At 45.8% G+C, this 18,646-nt stretch overlaps 1 non-coding gene across 1 annotated transcript; it reads left to right on the top strand.

Moving 5' to 3' along the window:
• The first annotated feature begins 4,944 nt into the window (after nucleotides 1-4,944).
• On the top strand, nucleotides 4,945-5,048 carry LOC119273815. The gene has a single exon (XR_005134997.1). It is a non-coding gene; the product is annotated as a small nucleolar RNA R71 (small nucleolar RNA).
• Nucleotides 5,049-18,646: the final 13,598 nt, after the last annotated feature.

Here is an 18,646-nt window from a genome sequence, read left to right as displayed (position 1 = left end):
AGGCTCGTCTCCAACACATTCGGTGAGTCCAGGGCAGACGAGTACCAAGCTGCGGCCGGGGGCTGGCGAGGCGCCATGGCTCCCTAGGTCGCACGGTCAGAGCACGTCTGGAAATTTCGGAGGAAGGAAGGAGAGGCGCAAGAAAGGGGATCTGAGCCGCAATCGAGGAAAGCAAGAAGCAGGGCCTAGGCGGATGCCACTCCTTTATCAACTCGCGCGGTTGCTAAGGCGCCCACGTCCAGTCAACTGCCACGCGGCGCCCAAGGCCGCAGGCTGTTAGGGCCCATGGCGCTTCGTTCTTGGCCTTCCGCCTCCCTGCATGGCCAAGTCCGGGCGCGCCTTGGGCCTGGGGGCTACTGTCGGCGTTCTGGGAACGGGGGTCCCCAGACTTGCCTGCCTGCGGCCTGCGGCGTGGCTCAAGGGGGGGCCCAGCATGGCCCGTCTTCACCAACACAAACCCAAGACCCTCGTGAGGGGCCAAGACTCGCGGGGCGGACGGCGCGGAGCTTCCTCAGGCACGGCCTCGTCAGGCTGGCTCACGAGGAGGCGGAGAGATCAAGGCGGGGTACCTCACGAGGTGCCCGTGACGCAAGACATGACGACTCAGGGCGCCAGGCGGGTGCCAGCCCACGCAGCGTCCTCCCTTCCTCTTTGGTGCAAAGGGGGCAAGCGCAGCCGTGGAGTACCGAGGCATCAGGCAAAGGTTGCCATTTCGGTGCAACGAGACCAAGACCAGGAGGACTACGAGACGGAGGTCACCGTGGAGCCCAAGACGGCGTCATCACCAGAGCTTTGCGCAGGCGAAGACTACTTTTGTCAGGATAGCTGATACTTGCTGTCCCCCTTCAAATTAGCCCGCCATTGTTGGCTCCCTTCCCGCTCGATATTTGGGAAGAGGGCCAGGGCCTCTATAAATAGGACCAGCCACCCACATAGCAAAAAGAGGTCGGAAGTGAGAGAGAGAGAGGAAGAGATAGAGAGGAAATGGTGACTGAACTCTTCTCAGTAGTTCATCCCCCCAGCCAAGAACAGACCCTCGCGAGGCTGTTCTTCCTTGTATTGTTCATCATCATCAGCCCAAGAGGCAATCCACCACACCAGACACTGGAGTAGGGTATTACACCACAACGGTGGCCCGAACCAGTATAAACCCTGTGTCTCTTGTGTTGTTCTTTCCTTAGTTTTGGATCCTAGCATGGCGGAGGGGTGCAAGTAGGTAGGAGGCGAAATCTCCGCATGCACCCCAGTGTTCGAACCTCAAGGGTCTGCCGGAACCCGAAATCCGACAAATATCACATTTATGTATACAAAACTAGCAAGTATAAGATACACGGAAGGACACAGAGTTATATGACAGGAGATAGATGATTCATATCACAAACATATATGTCACAGGGACAAAGCTAGCACTGATCACACATAACATGCACTATATCTTACAAGTACAATACTGAACAAATAGCAATTCCAAGAACTAGTCTGATCTGAACATTACAACACATACACTGCTCAATGTTTACAGAAATTTAGAGAATTAACCACAATCACGAATACGCAACACCACGGTTACTAGAATTAACCACAATCACAAAGATACGCATGACTCAAAACATATATATGACAGTACAAGTCTGACTCGACAATGAGCAGCTCAACCACTCACAATTTCACATACACTGTAGTAACTAAAACATAGAGGAGGCACGAATCATCTATACCGAACAATACGCAAAGTTTACATTACAGTTTTCAGAAATTACAAAGAGTGAGAGAAGGAGAGAAGCTCAGGTTTGTGAAACAGGAACAATAGCAGTAGACGTTCAAACTTTAGAGAAGAACAATAGTTTTGGTTCAGAGAAGGAGGGAATTAAGGAGGAAGGAGCAGCAGCAAAGATGTGAGAGGAATTGGTAGAATGTGGGGCTACAATGAGGCAGAGGAAGAAGCAGAGCAAGGGAAGCAGAGGAAGCAATAGGAGATGGAGAAGAGTAGAAGGATCAGCGGCAAGGTTTGGGAAGGAGGAGCGGCAGCTGGGCGTCAAGGAGAGGGAGCAGCAGAGGTTGATGGATTAGAGCGGCGGCGGCAGAGAATGATGGACGGTGCTGCTGGCTGGCTGGGATGATGGCGCTGGTGGAGATGGACGGAGATGGTGGTGACTTGCGGCACTGATGGATGGGAGGTGCACCACCACGCCGGCCTGGCCGAAGCGGTGGCCGGAGGAAGATGGAGATGTTGATGGATGGCGCGGTGGTTCGAGGTGGTGCTGCGACGCTGGCAGCGGCGGGTGGTGGAGATGGAGTGGATGATGGAGTGGTGGCTGGATGGATGGCACGCCGCCACGATGGCCTAGCCGCGGCGGCGGCCGGAGGGTGGAGAAGAAGTGGATTGAGGGAGAGAGATGGAGATATGCTAGGCCCGATTTTGGGAATCAGGGCGTCTAGGGATTTTGACCTCCTCCTATGATCTGCCATTTTTCCACCTTGGCCCTCCTGCTTCCTTTCTTTCTTCTCAAGATGATCCTCCAACATTAACTTTACCATGGACACTTCTTTTCTTCTCGCTCAAGTCCCTTGTTCTCTCGTTCCACCCCCAAGTCTCATTGCATTTGGCAATCGATCGAATCTTGAAGTTTATAGTGCCTTTGTGCACTTTTCTGCAAAATAAACAATTCACTAGTCAACATTCTCTTTTATGATTATCATTAGAATATTCAACAATTCGTAGCAAGAATGGATGGGTATATCTCAATTAATGGTATATTTGAGCATAAAATAATGTATATGAAATGCGCTTATCAAGTTCCCCCACACTTAAATCTTTGCTTATCCTCAAGCAAAGGCATATGACAAGAGCAAGAATATGAACAGTGAACTGATAGAGAATGTCAAGTGAAGTATATCTCTAAACAATGCATGCTTTGGACTTAGCTAGTGAAAATCAATGGTTAAGAGTGCTACAGAGCAATAGGACACTAGTAAACTCAATCATTTTAAACTTCTACAAAGATACAATTGGATCAACAAGTTCAAATGCTGATTGCACCAAAGGGTTCCTAAAGAGAGCATGGTCCCAAAAAAAGAAATTTAATACTAGGAACATAACATTATGGTTGAAGCACTTATTGAATTTGAAGGAAGTAATGATAATATTTTATCGGTCTCACCAAAGGAACATACCACCAATCCCGAGAACATGGTATACACCTGGCTCGACCAATTATTAGTTTTTTTGTTTGTCTCCTCAAAGGAACATACCACCGATCCCAAGAACATGGTATACACCTGGTTCGACAATTACATTTTTATTAGTAATTACTGGCCAAGCTAACCCAATTTCACATGCCACCGATCCAGGGAACATGACATGCTACTCTAGGTAGTCAGACTTATTTATTCATTATTACTTTTTCACAAATGAATACAAAAAGGAAACAAGAATCATCACTCATCCAGGTCTGGTTCACATACTACCGATCCAAGGAACATAGTATGCTAGTCCATAGTGGTGAATGATTGCTCTGAAGGGGAACACACTTGGCACAAAATCAGCATCTAACAATTGATGATCTAGGTGTATCAAAGTAAATGCAGAAAATGATGAAGTTTTCTAGGGTACTAGGGATTTGAGCACTCAAAACTAATAACTTTCACTAATTTCAGCAAAGCAAGCAGTATGTAGATCACTAGTTTACAAGGCATCCACAAATCAGTGTACATATTCACATCAAGCACCATATGTCAAAGGTAAAATTCAGTGGGACAACGTTTAAGAAATGGCTCAAGCAACCCAAATAGAAATTGATTTCAGCATGTATCAATGGATGATATATTCAGATTGGGGACATGAAACAGCTCACGGGGTTTATATAGGAAGTTGCACTCGCTCAACACTCTCTAAACTTTAGCTCTTCTCTTTTTGCTTGTCTATCCCCATGCCTGCTCCAGCTTCACTCTTCTTCGCCTATGCCCATTGCTTCTCCTCATCACCATGTCGTGAATCCACCAAGATCCCAGGGAATGTCATCTCGAACTCGGTCAACTCGCAGTAAATGGTGCACAAGCATCAACTTGAAAGAACACTCAACAACCAAGCCAATACAAGTGATAGAGAGAATGCCCTTTAAGTCATCGATTGAGTACCCTATCATATAAGTATATCTATTGAGCAAATCAGGAACATGTATCAACAACAAGTCACATGGTGCATAGGCAATATCAGCAATATGACATAACTTATCCAGAAAGCTGAGATAATACCTGAGATGGCCTTGGAGAAGTTTTATGACTACCTCAACTGAAGATACCATGGAAGGCATGGTAGTAGAAACTTCCACCTGGCTCGTATCGACAGGTGAAATAGTAGAGCTTTGCTCCTTGACATCTGAAGTGACCTCAACATAATCAACAATGAAGATTTCCATCTCAGGCTCAAGCGTTGAAGAATCGATGTGGCTAAAATCATCAAAGGTGAACTTCTCCATGTCTGGTTCAGGCAGCACATGATCTATACTAACCGAAGGTGACTCCTCAATATCAAAAGCAACTAACTGCAACTCAGGCTCATCCATGGAAGAATCATCACAATGCAAAACTGAACCTCCAACACTAGTATCCATATGATCTGTAGCGTGTGTGTCAACTAGAATGGTGTCATCATCATCAAAGATAATCCATGTAAACTCAATCTTGTCACACTGAGATAGAGGTTCAGGCTTTTGTGTAAGAATTGATGGCTGAGGTGTAGTGATTTGTTGCAAGCAAACTAATGAATAAGACATGGGCTTCTTATTATACCACTGAAGTTGGTGGAAAGCTATGCTCTCAATCAACAGAAAAGCATCATCAAGTGTCTTGTTTGTAATAGCTCCACCCGCTGCCATGTCAATGTAAGCGCGAGTGTCCAAAGTCAATCCTCTATAGAATATCTGCAGCTCTAACCATCTCTCGAGCCCATGATTAGGACATCTCCTGAACAAGGCTTTGTACCTCTCCCAAGCATCATACAAACTCTCACCTTCACGCTGAACAAAGTTGAAGATATCATCTCGAATCGCGGACTTCTTGTGTAGTGGGAAATATTTATCCAAGAATGCTTGTGATATCTCAATCCAATTGTATGACCTTGATGGCAAGGATTGGTACCAAGCACGAGCATCATCACAGAGAGAGAATGTGAACAACCTGCACATGATTGCGTCTTGAGGAACTCTGTGGTACTTGACTGTATCTGAATACTCCATGACTCGGTGTAAGTGCTCATAGGGATCCTCAGTAGGCCGTCCTCCAAACTGACATTATTGAACCAAAGCAAAAAGACTAGGTTTCAGCTCGTAGTTCTCTACTTCAATAGTTGGCCAAACCAGTCCTGTGATATAAGATTGACTTTTGGGCATCCAAAGATCACGAAGCAATGCCATCTTAACCAAGTGTAACTATAGAACAACTTGCAGTTAGTTCAGATTTCCTACGCACACTCATAAACAGTAAACACTAGTCAGAAGGTTAGTATCCTAATAAGCCGAAGCAATATCAAGGAAAAAATATAAAAGAAACACAGATAATGAAATACACGACGAATTAAACACGGAACTATAATAAGCCTAGTCTATAGCCAACATAATCGCTTGACGCTAGTCCCCGGCAACGTCGCCAAATTGATCTATTGTGAGTACAGTGGGGTTTTACGCCCAAACTACGAGTGTCGTGTTCTCCACAGGGACTAGGCGACAGCAACGATGCTCGGCTAAAGCTAGGTGACATAATTCAGATGATGATTGTGAGGAAATATAGACCTAAACTAACCAAAGTCGACGACAAAGAAAATGCAAAGAGCACAGGGAGATTCAGATTTTACTCGGTCTTTTTGGTATTAATTTTTTATTTGAGAAAATAGAAACTGCAGGCAAACATCCTAAACAAATGGGATTAACAAGACAAGATCACATTTATGTATACAAAACTAGCAATTATAAGATACACGGAAAGAACAGAGTTATATGACAGGAGATAGATGATTCATATCACAAACATAGATGTCACAGGGACAAAGCTAGCACTGATCACACATAACATGAACTATACCTTACAAGTACAATACTGAACAAATAGCAATTCCAAGAACTAGTCTGATCTGAACAGTACAACACATACACTGCTCAATGTTTACAGAAATTTAGAGAATTAACCACAATCACGAATATGCAACACCACGGTTACTAGAATTAACCACAATCACAAAGATACGTATGACTCAAAACATATATATGATAGTACAAGTCTGACTCGACAATGAGCAGCTCAACCACTCACAATTTCACATACACTGTAGTAACTAAAACATAGAAGAGGAACAAATCATGTATACCGAACAATACTCAAAGTGTACATTACAATTTTTAGAAATTACAAAAGAGTGATAGAGGGAGAGAAGCTCAGGTTTGTGAAACAGCAACAATAGCACTAGACAGTTCAAACTTTAGAGAAGAACAATAGTTTTGGTTCAGAGATGGAGGGAATTAAGGAGAAAGGAGCAGCAACAGGATTTGAGGAAGCAGCAGCAAAGATGTGAGAGGAATTGGGAGAAGGTGGAGCTGCAGTGAGGAAAAGGAAGAAGCAGAGCAAGGGAAGCAGAGGAAGCTGCAGTAGATGGAGAAGAGAAGAATGATCAGCGGCAAGGTTTGGGAAGAAGGAGCGGCAGCTGGGCGTCAAGGAGAGGGAGCAGCAGAGGTTGATGGAGTAGCGCGGCGGCGGCAGAGAATGATGGACGATGCTGCTGGCTGGCTGGGAGGATGGCGCTGGTGGAGACGGACGGAGATGGTGGTGACTTGCGGCGCTGATGGATGGGAGGTGCACCACCACGCCGGCCTGGTCGTGGTGGTGGCCGGAGGTGGAGAAGGAGGCGGAGGAAGATGGATATGTTGATGGATGGCGCGGTGGTTCGAGGTGGTGATGCGACGCTGGCAGCGGCAGGTGGTGGAGATGGAGTGGGTGATGGAGTGGTGGATGGATGGTTGGCACGCCGCCATGACGGCCTGGCCGCGATGGCGGCCGGAGGGTGGAGAATAAGGGGATTGGGGGAGAGAGATGGAGATATGCCAGGCCCGATTTTGGGAATCAGGGCGTCTAGGGATTTTTTTCACTTTGGCCCTCCTGCTTCCTTTCTTTCTTCTCAAGATGATCCTCCAACATTACCTTGACCCTGGATACTTCTTTTCTTCTCGCTCAGGTCCCTCGTTCTCTCGTTCCAGCCCCAAGTCTCATTGCATTTGGCAATCGATCGAATCTTGAAGTTTATAGTGCCTTTGCACACTTTTCTGTAAAATAAACAATTCACTAGTCAACATTCTCTTTTATGATTATCATTCGAATATTCAACAATTCATAGCAATAACTGTTGGATATATCTCAATTAATGGTATATTTGAGCATCAAATAATGTATATGAAATGCGCTTATCAGCAACCAAGGGCAAGGCAACCAAGGAAATCAAGACCAAGGCAACAATCAGCCTCAGTTTGCTATCCTCAACTAGTTCCTCGCAAACCAGCCTAAGTCCTTCAACAACCGTGTCGAGGCCACAGACGCCGACGACTGGCTCGTGGATATCTGCAAACATTTTGAGTGTAGCAATGTCAGGCCTAAGGACTTTGTCAAGTTTGCTTCGTTTCAACTCAAAGACCAAGCTGCTGAGTGGTATCAACAATACAGAGATTCCAGAGGAGGTCGTGTGATTACCTGGGATGATTTCCATGGAGACTTCAAAGCTCATCACATTCCACAAAGTGTTGCTGAGAGTAAGCGTGAGGAGTTCCGCAATCTCAAGCAAGGCAGCATGTCCGTGTATCAATACAATATCCAGTTTCAGAAACTCGCTCGCTTCGCTAAACAAGACGTCCCTGATGAAAAGAGCATGATTTATCAATTTAGAGGTGGCCTCAGAGAAGATCTGCAATTAGCTCTCGTGCTTCTTGAGTCGACTAAGTATGATGAATTCTACAACATGGCACTAAAGCAGGAAGCTGCTCAGCTCAAGTGCGAGGCATCTAAGAAGAGAGTCAGGGACACAGTTCAATCTTCTTCTTCATCACAAGTGGCAGCTAAGCAACAGAAGTTCTGTTTGCCACCTCCTTGTCCGTTTTGTTAGCCCTACCAGCAGAAGAGCAAAGGTGGCAGTGGATCTTCCCACCCACCCAACCCAGGCTATCAGAACAAAGCTCAGTCTCATACTCCAAGGTCAAGTGCTCCTTATCATCATCCGCTCTCAGAGGTTACTTGCAACAAGTGTCAGCAGAAAGGGCACTATGCAGAGAAGTGCTTCAAACAACGGCGCCTTCCGCCTCCTCCTCCTGTGAGATCTGCCAGCAATGCAGTGGTCAAGCATAATACCAAGCATGCTAAGGTCAACATGATGAACGCAGCTCAGGCATAGGACTCTTCAGAAGTGATCATGGGTAACCTTCCTGTTAATGATATTCCTGCAAAAGTCTTATTTGATATTGGTGCATCGCATTCTTTCATTTCAACACCTTTTTGTGGCTATGCATGATTTGGTTAGTCAAGTGTTTCCGAGACCTTTGTCTATTGTTTCTCCGGCTAAACAAATGACTTCTTGAGTATTCATTCGGAATTCCGTTATCAAGATGGGCGACTATAAATTTCTATCTTCTCCTATTGTTCTTGGTGATTCAGATATTGATCTAATTCTTGGCATGGACTGGCTTTCTAAGCACAAGGCTCAGCTTGATTGTGCTGGTAGGAAGATTCAATTGACACATTCATCTGAGGATGTGATCATCTATGCCGCTCGGGATGATACCATTCGACTGTTTTCTCTCAATGAGAAGGGCGAGTTGAATGCCATCTCTCAGATTCCAGTCATTTGTTAATATCAAGACGTCTTTCCAGAAGGGCTCCCAGGAATGCCTCCTCACCTGCTAGTTGAATTCATTATCGATCTTGAGCCTGGCATGGAACCTGTTTGCAAACATCCTTACAAGCTTGGACTAGAAGAGCTAAAGGAGTTGAAGAAGCAACTCGATGAACAAGAGCGTATGGGTCTGATCAGACCGAGTTCTTCTCCATGGGGTTATGGTGTTCTTTTTGTCAACAAGAAGGATGGAACGGAACGACTCTGCATCGACTACCGTCCATTGAACAAGAAAACAATAAAGAACAAGTACTCACTTCCCATCATCAATGAGCTTTTCGAGCAACTTAAAGGTGCCCAAGTATTCTCCAAGCTTGACCTCCGTATGGGTTATCATCAGATTCACATTCGTGAACAGGATATTCCCAAGACAACATTCAGGACAAGCTATGGTTCTTATGAATATACTGTCATGTCTTTCGGCCTTGTCAATGCCCCTCCAACGTTCTCTCGCATGATGAAATTCATCTTCAACCCTTACACAGATGATTTCGCCGTGGTGTATCTTGATGATATTTTGGTGTTTTCCAAGAATAAGGAGGATCATGCCAAGCATTTGAGGTTGGTACTCGACAAACTCAGAGAGCATAAATTCTATGCGAAGTTTTCCAAGTGTGAGTTTTGGCTTGATGAGGTTCTCTACCTTGGTCGTATCATCTCCGCCAAGGGCATCGCAGTTAATCCTGATAAGGTGTCTACAATTGTGAATTGGGAACCGCCTCAGAATGTCAAGCAGATCCGCTGTTTTCTTGGGCTTGCAAGCTATTGTCGAAGATTCGTTGAGAATTTCTCTAAGATTGCAAAGCCTCTTTCCAACCTCTTCCAGAAGCACGTCAAGTATGTATGGACTCCTGAGTGTGACGTTGCTTTCAATGCCCTCAAAGAGAAGTTAGTCACAGCTCATGTCTTGACTCCTCCTGGTGAACCCAAGCCTTTTGAAGGTTTCTGTGATGCCTCCCTCCAAGGTCTCGGTGCTGTGTTAATGCAAGAGAAGAAAGTTGTGGTTTATACCTCTCGCTAGTTGAAGCCCAACAAAAAGAACTACCTCACTCATGACCTCGACTTGGCGGCAGTTATCCATCCTCTATTAACGTGGAGACATCTCTTGTTGGGAAGGAAAGTGGACATCTTCATTGATCACAAGATCCTCAAGTACATCTTTACTCAACCCAACCTCAACCTCAGGCGGACTCGTTGAGTCAAAATGATTCAAGAATACAATCCGAGTATTGAATATACTACAGGCAAGGCCAATGTCATTGTAGATGCTTTGAGCAGGAAGGCTTACTGCAATAGCTTAATTCTCAAGCCCTTCCAACCGGACCTTTGTGAAGCTTTCCGCAAACTGAATCTCCAAGTTGTTCCTTAATGCTTTCTTGCCAACCTCCAGGTCTCTCCTACTTTGGAACATCAAATTCATGAGGCACAACTTCTTGATGCCATGGTGAAGAAGGTGAAAAATGGGATTGCCAAGAGCCAACCCAAATACAAGTGCTATCGCCTTGATGACAAAGACACTCTATTCTTCGAGGATCGAATTGTGCTTCCTAAAGGTGATCTATGGAAAGTCATTATGAACGAGGCACACAATTCCCTTCTATCCATTCATCCTGGTAGTACGAAGATGTACCATGACCTCAAGCATTCGTATTGGTGGACTCGAATGAAGCGAGAAATTGCTCAATTCGTAAATGAATGTGATGTCTGCAGAAGGGTGAAAGCAGAACACCAACGCCTAGCTGGTCTCCTCCAACCTCTTGCTATTCCAGAATGGAAGTTTGATCATATTGAGATAGACTTCGTAACTGGATTTCCCAAGTCCAAGCGTGGAAATGATGCTATCTTCGTTGTCATTGACAAGCTTACTAAAGTGGCTCATTTCCTTCCAATCAAAGAATCTATCACAGCAGCTCAGCTGGCAGAGCTATGCACCACCAGGATTGTCTCCTTGCATGGCATTTCACAATTGATATCTTCAGATCGTGGAAGCATCTTCACTTCTAAGTTCTGGGACTCCTTCCAGAAGGCCATGGGCACCAACATTTGCTTCAGCATAGCCTTCCATCCTCAAAGTTGTGGCCAAGTCGAGTGATTCAATCAAATCCTTGAAGATATGCTCAGGGCTTGTGTCATTTCCTTCGGTATGAAGTGGGAAGATTGTCTTCCATATGCCGAGTTATCCTACAACAACAGTTTCCAAGCGAGTTCGGGCAAGGCCCCATTCAAGATTCTCTATGGCATAAAGTGTCGTACTCCTCTTAATTGGTCAGAGACTGGTGAACCCCAACTTCTTAGTAATGCCTTGATCACAGAGGCTGAAGAAATGTGTAAAGTCATCCATGAAAATCTCAAAGCCGCGCAATCGCGCTAGAAGAGTTACTATGATAGCAAGCACCGTGACTTGGCTTTCGAGATCGAAGACCATGTCTACCTCCGCGTCTCTCCAATGAAAGGCACTCGTCGTTTTGGTATCAAAGGGAAGCTTGCCCCTAGATACGTGGGTCCTTTCAAGATCATTGGCAAAAGAGGCGATCTCGCCTATCAACTTGAACTTCCGTCCAACTTCCCAAACGTGCACGACGTGTTTCACGTGTCACAACTTCGCAAGTTCTTCAAGACACCTGAGCGCACCATCAACTTCGAAGAGATTGATCTCCAAGAAGACATGTCTTATCATGAGCATCCTGTTGCTATTCTTGAAGAAATCGAGCGCAAGACTCGCAACAAGTCTATCAAATTCCTAAAAGTGAAGTGGTCACACCATTCCGACCGACAAGCCACATGGGGACGCGAGGACCACCACTGTTCCGAATATCCGGAGTTCTTTCAGTCTTAGATCTCGGGACGAGATCCTTTCATAGTGGTGGAGTGTTGTAACACCCCGGATGTAACTTGCCATATTTGTAACTCTGACTCTGCCATTTTCGGCTTTAAGTTATGAGATTTCCCTTCGTGGTTGGGTTTTGTCTTCGTTTTGCATTTTGTTCATTTCATGCAATCCATATCATGTCATCATGTGCATCTCATTTGCATACGTGTTCGTCTCTTGTATCCGAGCATTTTCCCCGTTGTCCGTTTTGCAATCCGACACTCCTACGTGCACCGGCTTACCCCGTTTGTCTCTTTTCATGAGCGGGTGTTAAACATTCTCGGAATGGACCGAGATGTGCCATGTGGCCTTGGTACACCACCGGTAGACCGCCTGTCAAATTTCGTGCAATTTGGAGTCCGTTTGATACTCCAACGGTTAACCGGGTAAACAGAAAGGCCTCTTGTGTGTTGCAGCCCAACACCCCTCCAAAACGGCCCAATAACCCAGCTAAATCACTCCCATGTCCTCCGTTGTCGGATCACGATCGTGTGGGCGAAAACTACACTCCATTTGGACACTCCTACCTCCTCCTAGCCGTAAATAGGTGCACCCCCTCAAAATTCGGGTCCCGAAACCCTAGCTCCACCCTCCGCTGCCGCCGGACACGTCCGGCCCGAGCCGGACGAACCCCCCCGCCGCCCGTGGCCAACCAGAGGGCGCCACGCATCTTGCTGCCGCCGCCATAGGCCGCTTCCCGAAGAGCCCGCGGCCGGCCCTCCAGGCCCGCGCGCCGCCCGCTCGCCCCGTCTCCTTGCCGTCGCGCCTCCGCCGCAACCCTCGCCAGCCGCCACATGCCGACTTCGCCGGCTCGCAGGAGCTCCCCGCCGGCAACAGCGCCGCTCGCCTCGCACGACCTGCGCCTTCGACGCCCGGGTTAGCGCCCGACCCCGCGCGCCCGCTGCCTCGCACGACCCGCGCTGCTGCCGTCCTTCGTCGCCGCCCGCCGCCCTGTCTTCCGCCATGCTAGCGCCAGACTTCGTCGCCGGCCGCCGGCCGTCTGCGACCGCACCAGTGAGCTCTGCCTCTCGACTCCGGCGCCGCCCCTTCTCGCGGATCCGACGGCCCCGAGGCTAGATCCGGCGACCTCGTGCCTCGCCGGACCTTCCTCGAGCTCTCCGGCCACCGTCTTCCTCTTGTCCGTCGCAAGTTCGATGGACCTCGGTTCGTGCGCCAAGAAGAACCCTAGATCTGGAGGTCTAAATTTCCACCAAGTCCCCTTTTCTGCAATGTTGTATTCCCGTGTTCATTGCATCATAACTACATGACCGTAGCTGCGTTTAATGTGCACGATATATCAAAATGTTCATTGGGAGATGCTCTTCATTTCATTCCATTGTGACATGATTGTTTGTGTTCATCTGGGTGCTCACATAATTGATGCAAGAGTGCTATAAATAGTTTACTGCTGCTGCTTATCAGTTTAGGGTGATTTGTCATTTTTTCCACATTTGATGTGTGCTTCATATGGGCATGAGGTCTACATGTGTTTTGATCTATGCCATGCCATATTTATAGAGGTGCTTGCCATGTATTTTTTTGATCTATGTGGTGACTAGCACAAGCATGCAAAGTAGCCTTCGTGATGTTGCTGTTTTCAGGGACTTAGAATTTTGCTAAGTCATTTTCCTGCTGTTATTGTGATGCCATGTAAACTTGATGCTACAGTGAGATCCATGCTTGTTTTGAGTATCTTAAGTAAGGATGTTTTGGATATATGGTTATGCTCTATCCATCCATGCCCCTGTTTGCAATTATGGTGCGCACTCGCATGTCTGAATCTTGCTCTACTTTTGCTATAAAATGTTCCTGGCAGATTGTTTACATGTTACAATTTTTTCATGGTTGTTGCTATTGATACTTGCGTTATATGAACTTGCTCTTGCCATGGTTAGCTTCATGAACATGTCTTCTTGCTGTTAGTATGCTTATCTTGTCATGCAATGCCTTGTGGTGAGTGATTTGAGCTTGCAAAGATGCCTTCATAATTCTGTTTATGCCATGCTCTATTTTCTGCTAAGTCTGAAACTGTTAATAAAACTTGCTATGTTTTCATGGGTTCCATCATATCTTCTTTGCCTTTTTCGCTCATGTTCAGTAAGGGATTTTTGTTCTATGCATTTGGTAGAATCATTCCATGCCTTTTTCCGCTATGATATGTTCCTATAGCATGTTGTTTGCTTGCTCTAAACATGGCTTCCTGATGTTATTTTCCGGCATGTTAGTATTTTCACAAAGTCTGTGAAGCTGATATCTTTTGAACTTTTGCCATGCTTGTTTGAACCTGCTCTTGTGTGATTTAGCCGTAGCTCAGTGTTCATGTTTTGTGAAGCATCTTGAGTAAATAACTGCCACATGCCTTGTTGATATGTTGGAGTAAGTAGCTTAGTTTCTTGTTGCATTCTAGATGGCATCATGCTTTTAATCGGAGAATTGTGCCATTCTTGTTTTGCTTGCTATTTGCAAACCGTGCCTCCGTTTCTGGTGATCTTTATATCGATTTCGACCGAAATCATCTCATCTTTCCAGCGGCACACTTGGTTTGCCAAGTTGATGCCTTGATAAATCTTTTCCTTCCGGAGCACGCATAGGCATTGCATGTCACGTCTCGCATATCATGCCATGTTTTTGCATCATGTTGCTTGTGCATTGCATCGTGATTGATTGTTGGTCCTTTTTCTTGTGTTCTTGCTTTGGGTAGAGCCGGGAGACGAGTACGTGATCGAGGAACCTGTTGAGTACGCTAACGAGGATCAAGCTTTCGACAACTCTGAGAACTTTGCAGGCAAGATGACCATACCCTCGAAATCACTTCTATCTTTGCTTGCTAGTTGTTCACTCTATTGCTATGCCGCGATACCTACCACTTGCTATATCATGCCTCCCATTTTTCCATCTCAAGTCTCTAACCCACCGTTTCCTAGCAAACCGTTGTTTGGCTATGTTACCGCTTTGCTCAGCCCCTCTTATAGCATTGCTAGTTGTAGGTGAAGTTGAAGTTTGTTCCTTGTTGGAACATGGATATTGTTGGGATATCATTATTATCTCTTATTTATTTTAATGCATGTATATACTTGGTAAAGGGTGGAAGGCTCGACCTTATGCCTGGTGTTTTGTTCCACTCTTGCTGCCTTAGTTTCCGTCATACCGGTGTTATGTTCCTTGATTTTGTGTTCCTTACGTGGTTGGGTGTTATGGTAACCCCTTGACAGTTCGATTTGAATAAAACCCTCCTTCAAGACCCAACCTTGGTTTTACCTTTTTCCACCTAAGCCTTTTCCCTTGGGTTCCGCAGACTCAAGGGTCATCTTTATTTTAAACACCCGGGCCAGTGCTCCTCTAAGTGTTGGTCCAAACTAGAGCCCCTTGCAGCGCCACCTCGGGGAAACTTGAGTGTTGGTTTAGTTGTATGGATTACTTATCGGGTGTGCCCTGAGAACGAGATATGTGCAGCTCCAATCGGGATTTGTCAGCACATTCGGGTGGCATTGCTAGTCATGTTTTACCATTGATCAAATGTCTTGTAACCGGGATTCCGAGTCTGATCGGGTCTTCCTGGGAGAAGGAATATCCTTCGTTGACCGTAAGAGCTTGTGATGGACTAAGTTGGGACACCCTGCAGGGTTTTGAACTTTTGAAAGTCGTGCCCCCGGTTATGGGCAGATGGGAATTTGTTAATATCCGGTTGTAGAAAGCTTCACACTTAACTTAATTAAAATGAATCAACTGTGTGTGTAGCCGTGATGTTCTCTTTTTGGCGGAGTCCGAGAAGAGAACACGGTCTCGTGTTATGCTTGAACGCAAGTAGCTTCAGGATCACTTCTTGATCACTATTAGCTTCTCGACCGTGCTTTGCTTCTCTTCTCGTTCTCATTTGCCTAAGTTAGCCACCATATATGCTAGTGCTTGCTGCAGCTCATCTCACTACCCTTTCCCTACCCTTAAACTTAAATAGTCTTGATCTCGCGGGTGTGAGATTGCTGAGTCCCCTTGACTCACAGGTACTTCCAAACAGATGCAGGTGCCGATGATGCTAGTGTAGGGGATGCTACCGAACTCAAGTGGGTGTTCGACGAGGATTCGGGCCGTTACTACGTTTCTTTTCCGGATGATCAGTAGAGGAGCCCAGTTGGGGCAATCGGGGATCTAGCATTTGGGGTTGTCGTTCTTTAGTTTTGTTCCGTAGTCAGACCTTGATTGTATTCTGGATGATGTATTGGCTATTCATGTATTGTGTGAAGTGGCGAGTGTAAGCCGACTATTTATCCCTTTCTTATTCAGTACATGGGATGTGTAAAGATTACCCCTCTTGCGACATGCCTACCATGCGGCTATGCCTTTAAGTCATGCCGCGACACGTGGGAGATATAGCCGCATTGTGGGTGTTACAAGTTGGTAATCAAAGCCTTCCCCGACTTAGGAGCCCCCTGCTTGATCGAATCACTGACGTTGTTGAGTGTAGAAGAAAATGTTTTGAGTCTTAGGATTATATATATCGGAGAGTAGGACTCTTTTTACTCCTCAGTTCCTTCGTCGCTCTGGTGAGGCCTCCTGACGTAGAGTTTTGACTCTTCTCTCCTCAAATTTCACGAAAAAAATTTAGTATCATGCGGGTATCTTAGAATCATTCTGATGGTTTTGTGACGACAACATTGTTTTTGGTGCCTCCTGACATTTTGGAGTTGTGGCAGTGTCCCGGGGAGTTGAGCTCTGAGGTTTTGTCGTCACAATTTATCGTTGCAGTTCTGGTTACCTGAGTTCAGCGACATCGAAAATCTCTTTTATGCAGTTGTTGGTGAGATAACCTCGACGCCACCCAGTACTGGGGTGGGAGTTCGGAAGTATTGCTATAACTCGTATAACGGATGCTTTTCGAAGGTTGAGGTAAATGATGTCCGAAGGTTTCTTGGTTTGCTAGTTTTTGGTGAGATATTATACTTCCCCTGTATCCCCAACACCTGATTGCATAACCAGAAAGTTTCGGGAGTTTCGTAGGTGGGAATTCATGTAGCTCTAGTATTTCTTCCCGCAGATATTTGGTTTGTGATTGGGTAATCCTTACCAATTATTTGTTCATATTCGTACCTTGTTAATTTATTCATCTACCTTTATCTAAGTGGATTCTCAACTTTACGGAATTGTGATGATTTACTTTGGAATTCATTCATTCATCCTTGTTCGAATGTTAAGGCTATATGTTGGAATTTCGATCCATTGATTCAACTTGAATATATGTCTTTCAAGATGCTAACGAATATCAACCTCTTCAGGATGGCTCCTCCAACGCGTTAGAATACTATGTTTCTTTTCTGGATGATCAGTAGAGGAGCCCAGTTGGGGCGATCGGGGATCTAGTATTTGGGGTTGTCTTTCTTTATTTTCGTTCCGTAGTCGGACCTTGATTGTATTATGGATGATGTATGGACTATTTATGTATTGTGTGAAGAGGCGAGTGTAAGCCAACTCTTTATCCCTTTCTTATTCAGTACATGGGATGTGTAAAGATTACCCCTCTTGCGACATGCCTACCATGCGGCTATGCCTCTAAGTCATGCCCCGACACGTGGGAGATATAGCCGCATTGTGGGTGTTACACGTAGTCGCTAAGCCATTGAACTTTGTAGGGATGTGGGTGCTGCATTTTGGCCAATTGGATCTTGGAGCATAGTTCTTCACTTGCCAAGTTATGACAACTCCCTCCATCTTGGACCTTCCATTGATGCCGGCCTTGGTATGGAATATATGTCATCTTTAGTCTTCTTCTTGTTGATGTTGAAGAGTCAAGACCTTGGAGACAACGAGAGCGGGGCTTGAATATTCATCGCAAAAGACTTTATCATCTTCATCGTCGTTTACTTGCCGGTGCATAGCCACTTGCTCAAGGGCTTCCATTTCTCCTTCACTCACGGAGTCATAGGTACCATAATCGTTGAGGATCAGGGTGCACTTGTTTGTACACTCAAAAGACTTGTGGCCTCGGCCGCCACATGTAAAGCACTGGTTGGGGTAGAGGATGATGAAGCTCTCGGCTTGAGGTTGCTTGTTGTAGGAGGATGACTTGAGGTTGTCGAAGTTTTCTTGTAACTTGACTTGTCGCCGTTGCTTGTAGATGGCTTGGTTGAGGTAGAATGTGTTGGATTCGTTGAAGCTTGGATGTTGGAGAAACCATAGGACTTGGATGAGAACTTGGCATATTTGAAGTCATCTTGCACTTGACGTTCCGCCTTGGTAGCTTGATGCATAGCTCGATTAGGTTCGAGTATGGTTGGAAGTCGGCGATCTTCTTGATAGGATGGTTGAGTCCATTCAAAAACCTGCCATAGTTTGCTCATCATTTTCTGTGACATTAGCTCGTATCATGGCAATCTCCATTTACTTGAAATATTCTTCAACGCTCTTAGTTCCTTGCTTTAGGAGTTGGAGTTTCTTGAAGAGATCGCGGCTATAGTAGGTTGGCACGAAGTGTGCTTTCATGACATCCTTCATTTACGCCCAAGTAGTGATGGGTGGTTCACCACTTGCCTCTCGACGCTCAATGACTTGTTCCCACCAAATGAGGACGTAGTCTTGGAACTGAAGGGATGCCATCACGATCTTCTTCTCTTCCTCATAGTTGTTCAAGAGGAATATTTTGTCAACCTTCAAAGCCCATGATAGGTACTCTTCGGGGTCATTGCTGCCGGAAAACATGGGCTTGGTGAACTTTAGCTTGCCGTAGTGTTGCTCTTCATTGTGTTGGGGTCGTGGATGATGACGTCCTTGACGAGGAGGATTGTCCCCCTCCACTTTCTCTTGTTGTGGAGGATCTCAATTTTCTTCTTGATCTTGATGAACTTGAGGTGATTGTCAAGCTT

Source organism: Triticum dicoccoides, chromosome 3A (assembly GCF_002162155.2).
Source record: "Triticum dicoccoides isolate Atlit2015 ecotype Zavitan chromosome 3A, WEW_v2.0, whole genome shotgun sequence".
Lineage (NCBI taxonomy): Eukaryota > Viridiplantae > Streptophyta > Magnoliopsida > Poales > Poaceae > Triticum > Triticum dicoccoides.
Note: the sequence above shows the minus strand (reverse complement) of the source record. Positions and strands in the feature narration are given on the sequence as shown.